The following is a 6,114-nucleotide window of genomic DNA, read 5'->3' on the forward strand; positions in this document are numbered from 1 at the left end:
ATGAATTAATGGCATCAAGGAAGCCATGGGTCTCAACTTGGAACGTTCTTGGGAAATAGGGCAGGGCAGAAGGAAATGGCGATCTTTGGTGTATGGGATGACGGAAAGTCGGCATCAACTCAACTCCTACAGGTAGGCTACCTAACACTGAGCTTGGTAGCTGCAGTCGCTTAAGTGCGGCCAGTATCCAGTATTCGGGAGATAGCGGGTTCGAGCCCCACCGTCGGCAGCCCTGAAGATGGTTTTCCGTGGTTTCCCATTTTCACACCAGGCAAATGCTGGGGCCGCTTCCTTCCCACTTCTAGCCCTTTCCTGGCCCATCATCGCCATAAGACCTATCTGTGTCGGTGCGACGTAAAGCAACTTGCAAAGGCTACCTAACACGCACGCAGATTACCTTGGCTTATAGGCTAGGCGATGAATGAACTTGGCCATAAAAAGTAAAAATGAGTTAGCTAATACGGCTTTACCGCATTTCAAATAATAATGGTTCCACACAACGAGAACTGGAACCAGAAGAGGTCAGAGTACCGGCACGGAACATCGGATACAGTATGTACGATGTGCTATTACCGTACATTCAGTATTACTGTATACAATCATAACCGGTACGGTATCATAAACACACGCTGATACGCCAAGAATGGGAATGGCTGAGGTCGAGTATTGAAAGTGCAACGGCCTATCTAAATACATGTGTAGTGTATATAGTATGAGTAGCCAGAAGTGCCCGATGAGTACAATGGTTCTGCGTATTTTGAGCGAGTTCTTTCTTATTTGGGTATGGTCTTATTGTTCAATGTTAGGAAATGTTTAATCCTGCTGCGACGTTAGTTACTGTCTATGACCACCTCACAAAAAGTCTATTAAAACGAGACTATATCTTTGTGGAGATAGTGATGAAGTAGAACGTGTAATATTATTCAAATATGATCAAATCCCAGATCAAATATTACATACAGCCCTAGTCTACAACAGCTCTAATACTAACAAATAGTACCAAATCGGCGTGCCCGGCTAGCTCAGTCGGTAGAGCATGAGACTCTTAATCTCAGGGTCGTGGGTTCGAGCCCCACGTTGGGCGTTCATGTTTTTGAAAGTATAAAATTATATTTTGTTAAATAAATTATCGTGATTATCAAAGAATTAACAGTAAATCCATTATTACTTTACTGTGCCTACTGATTTCTTTGATAGCACACTCAGCATCCTCTATGTGAAAGATGTTTCCTTTATTGTTAGTCATACTTCGTTTATGAAAATGGTAACGATTCGTGTTGTTTTCTCCGATGATCACAGCATGAATAACAACCCTCAGAAAAGAAAAAGAAATATCAATCAATAGTAATTATAATTTCGTTTATATACGATTCACCAAAACCGTTGTACTGTACGTGCGATGGTGGTGTAATGGTGAGCATAGTTGCCTTCCAAGCAGTTGATCCGGGTTCGATTCCCGGCCATCGCACTGTTTTTTAAAAATTATTTAAGTATATGATTACTTTTATAAGAAAAATCAAAGTCTGTATATGAGATTTCTAATCTAAATTTTTATACAACTATATTCAGTACCTAAAAATGATGGCTCTTTTCAACCATCCAATTTTGTGCCTTGAAGACAACATTTGAGGGTTAAATCAGAATAGTCCTTAATCCAATATTCAGAATGAACCGCGTAGTTGATCATTTCAGTTAAAATAATAATTAAAGCTCAATGTAATTCCATCCGCCTCCGTGGTGTCGTGGTTAGTGTATTTAGCTGCCACCTCCGGAGGCTCGTGTTGAAAAGTGGTACCAGCGCCGGAACGGGGTCTACTCAGCCATCGGGAGGTCAACTGTGTAGAGGGGGGTTCGATTCCCACCTCAGCCACCCTCGAAGTGGTTTCCGTGTTTTCTCACGTCTTCTTCAGGCAAATGCCAGGGTGATACCGGTCACGGCCACTTCCTTCCTCTTCCTTGTCTATCTCTTCCGATCTTTCTATCCCCTCACTAGGCCCCTGTTCAGCATAGCAGGTGAGACCAACTGGGCGAGGTAGGCTACTGGTTCTCCTTTCCAGTTGTATCCCCACTACCCAAAGTGTCACGCTCCTTGAGGCGGTAGAGGTGGGATTCCTCGCTAAGTCCGAGGGAAAAACCGAACCTGGAGGGTAAACAGATGATGATGATAAAGCCTATAAAAATAGAACCTAGTACTATTGTAAATCAAGCAATGCCAGACTTAGGAGAAGAAAAAAACTTGGAGGCGCCGGGTATCGATCCCGGTACCTCTCGCATGCTAAGCGAGCGCTCTACCATCTGAGCTACGCCCCCTACACCTTTGAAGTTATCTTTCCTTTCCAGTATTATATTGTTATCCTAACGCGTATACATAACACAATTTCAAATAATTGCAAAATATATAATTCTAATATTACAGATGTGATTAAAACAATCCTGGAAGTAGTAGTTCGATTTGCGTATCCAGGCCATAGATCTACACTTATAATTCCAACTTCAAATGTGTGTGAATGAGAGGGAATGCAGGGCCATCTAGTAGAGAGATATACAAGGCCGGGAAGTGACCGATAGAATTGCGGGTCGCAAGTAGTTTTACGAACATCCGCTAGAGGTCTCGACAGTGTACTATGCTGCTCTCGCAAAATACCAAATGAATGTAGATGCTTGTTTTTAAAGACGTAAAAAATCTACACATAATGAAGCTAGGACCACCAAAATGTGTTTAGTGTGATTTGATGTAATGTAAAGCACATTTAAGTGATATTTGGAATTATTAATCTTAATCTGTTTACCCTCCAGGGTTGTTTTTCCCTCGGACTCAGCGAGGCATCCCACCTCTACCGCCTCAAGGGCAGTGTCCTGGGCCGTGAGACTTTGGGTTGGGGGATACAACTGGGAAGGAGGACCAGTACATCGCCCATGCAGCCTAACCTGCTATGCTGAACAGGAGCCTTGTGGGGGCATGGTAAGATTGGAGGGGATAGACAAGGAAGATGGAAGAAAGTGGCCATGGTCTTAAGTTAGGTACCATCCTGGCATTTGCCTGGAGGAGAAGTGGGAAACCATGGAAAACCACTTTGAGGATGGTTGAGGTGGGAATTGAACCCACCTGTACTCAGTTGACATCCCGAAGCAGAGTGGACCCCGTTTCAGACCACACCACTTTTCAAATTTTGTTGTAGAGCAAGGAATCGAACCCGGGCCTCCAGGGGTGGCAGCTAATCACGCTAACCACTACACCACTGAGGTGGTTAAAAGTTTTGTAATGAGAGTTACAGCCAGTGCTCTCTGATCACACTCGTCACATTTGAATGCCTCAATGAACTTCGGAACAACAAAAACTAAATTCGTATTGCCCAGAGAACGTAAGGAGTGACACGTACAATTCAAAGTATTTTGCAGGAAGTAAACAAATTTTTAGAGGGGTAGTGTAATGCTCTAAAATCTTGCATTCTAATGAGCCACATCAGTGGACTGTCTTTCCACGTTCGAAGAGTCAGATGGATTTACCATGCACTTAATTAAAGTCGTTTGCATAGCATGAATGCAGGACCTCACATCTATCATATGATTAAATCTGCCTCTTCTTCTTAGATGACTAAACAGAAGTTCAATATCGTCACTATTCAAGTTCCGACTTAAGATATAATAAAAGCCAACTAATAATAAATATTTAATGCACTGCACAGTTGACTTGATGGTAAGAACCAGGGCTTCATAAGTTTTTCGACTAATCCGGTGACTCTTCACAACATATTTCTGAATTTCTTCAAAATAAGGAAGAAATGTGTCTTCAAGCCATTTTAGTCTTTCATCAACCAACTCTATAAAGATAATTTTATCCCCATTTCTTGACATGTAAGAGTGCTTCATATTACATACGTCATGAATATCATGCTATTTCCTGATACGTTCCGTAAATTCTATGGTCTTATTAAGAGATCCTGTATCTGACTCTGCTTCGGGGACAACAATAGGTAGTGTTTTTAAAGCTCCTGTAATGCATGTCCCTTAGGACATTCATTTTTTCTGGGTTAGATGGAAAAGTTACTTTCCTTGTTAAACCACAAATAGGCTTCACTGTTTGATGCCTTTGTACATTACATAGTTTCTTAATATGGATGCTAGATATCATGTTTTTCTCATGGAGAAAACCTTTTTGTAAAAACTGGGAACGAATGTTTCTTTTGGTCATTTGGATGCTGAATTTCAGGTGAGATGTTCTCACTGCACAAGTCTCTCATCATACTTACATTAATTGTACAGTTGGCAGTAACCAACCACAAAATTTGTAAAACCTGTGTCTTCCACTTCAGACAATACCTTCAAAGTTAATTTGCGCAACTGTGTACCCATTAATTGGCGAGTGAAATAGAATGCCACAGGAATCTGAAAAGACGTAGAGAGCCCTAGAAACAAAAGCACAGAAGCCTGTTTGCAATTCTGTCGCTAAGGTCAGATTTTCAAGTTCAGCCTTGAAGTATGCTAGAAATCGGTAAAGATTATGATCATAGTATACTCTGGGCTTGATAGCCATTTCATCTACGATAAGGGAATGTAACTGTTCCTCCATGCATGTCAGATTCATGGCTTCATAATGGAAACTTCGTTTAATGAGGGATGTTATTCCAGTTTCTCCATTCGAAAAGCCAACATAATTCTTTAGTGTCTTTTGATACGGCGGTTGGAGGCCTAGAAGTGAAATTAATCTGGGTGGGATAACCTATGAAGACTGAAGGGATTCTATTCGGAAGAAGTTGTCTTTTTGTTGTACTTAAACTGAAGTCGTCTTCTTCTTCTTCTTAATCTGTTTACCCTCCAGGGTCGGTCTTTCCCTCGGACTCAGCGAGGGATCCCACCTCTACCACCTCAAGGGCAGGGTCTTGGATCTTCAGACTCTGGGTCGGGGTATACAACTGGGGAGAATGACCAGTAACTCGCCCAGGCGGCCTCACCTGCTAATCTGAACAGGGGCCTTGGTGGGGGATGGGAAGATTGGAAGGGATAGGCAAGGAAAAGGAAAGGAAGTGGCCGTGGCCTTAAGTTAGGTACCATCCCGGCATTTGCCTGGAGGAGAAGTGGGAAACCACAGAAAACCACTTCCAGGATGGCTGAGGTGGGAATCGAACCCACCTCTACTCAGTTGGCCTCCTGAGGCTGAGTGGACCCCGTTCCAGCCCTCGTACCACTTTTCAAATTTCGTGGCAGAGCCGGGAATCGAACCCGGGTCTCCAGGGGTGGCAGCACTAACCACTACACCACAGAGGCGGACTAAAATGAAGTCACAGTCTTTAAAATGTAAATTACAGACTCTGTATGACATCATAGGCAACCAAAGGAAACGTACTCCAGTACGAGTACAAGCATCTATTTGTTCTAATAGGATTAATGCTCCTCCATTTTCACCATCTTTCCACGTTTTATTAACTTTTTCATCGAATTCAGTATTTTTCACTTTCTTCAAGGACTTACGATCTTTTATTTTATTTCTTAGCTTGCGCATTGTTTGTCTCAGTCAGTAGTTTGATTTCCTATTCGGTATATATTTTGCTTTTGGAGTGCTAGCTTTATGGTCAGCAAGTGGGAAAGGGACTTGAATTCCTATTTCATATGTGGTAGGCCTGCTTGCATAGTCTGGCATAGTCATTACATTTTCACAATAATTTATCGAACACTGTTTTCTTATTTTATTTAGAGTTGTACATGTAGCTTCCCGTTTCAGGAAATGTCTCTTTCTACGCTCGACTACAGGTGTGACATCTTCCTGTTTGTAGGCGGGATAACCTATGAAGACTGAAGGGATTCTATTCGGAAGTTGTCTTTGTCGTACTTAAACTGAAGTCACAGTCTTTAAAATGTAAATTACAGACTCTGGATGACGTCATAGGCGACCAAAGGAAACGTACTCCAATGTTCTCCTTTCTTTGACGGAACAGAATTACAGTACGGTACACAACAATACACCATATTTTATAATGTATATGAAACTTACTTGGAGTTCATATGAACACTAAGTGAAATCTATATGTAAACATATTAAAAACTTTTCTCTGTATGATAATACACAACAGCACATGCAAACTATAGCACGATGTAGACACATCTGGCGGCGATATT

The 6,114-nt window shown here is 41.9% G+C and overlaps 3 non-coding genes across 3 annotated transcripts; 2 read left to right on the forward strand and 1 right to left on the reverse strand.

Moving 5' to 3' along the window:
* Positions 1 to 1,011: 1,011 nt before the first annotated feature.
* TRNAK-CUU (transfer RNA lysine (anticodon CUU)) lies at positions 1,012 to 1,084 on the forward strand. Its single transcript has one exon. It is a non-coding gene; the product is annotated as a tRNA-Lys (tRNA).
* Positions 1,085 to 1,396: 312 nt separating this feature from the next.
* TRNAG-UCC (transfer RNA glycine (anticodon UCC)) lies at positions 1,397 to 1,468 on the forward strand. Its single transcript has one exon. It is a non-coding gene; the product is annotated as a tRNA-Gly (tRNA).
* A 769-nt stretch (positions 1,469 to 2,237) lies between these two features.
* On the reverse strand, positions 2,238 to 2,310 carry TRNAA-AGC (transfer RNA alanine (anticodon AGC)). Its single transcript has one exon. It is a non-coding gene; the product is annotated as a tRNA-Ala (tRNA).
* Positions 2,311 to 6,114: the final 3,804 nt, after the last annotated feature.

This window comes from Anabrus simplex, chromosome 5, assembly GCF_040414725.1.
Source record: "Anabrus simplex isolate iqAnaSimp1 chromosome 5, ASM4041472v1, whole genome shotgun sequence".
NCBI classification, from domain to species: domain Eukaryota; kingdom Metazoa; phylum Arthropoda; class Insecta; order Orthoptera; family Tettigoniidae; genus Anabrus; species Anabrus simplex.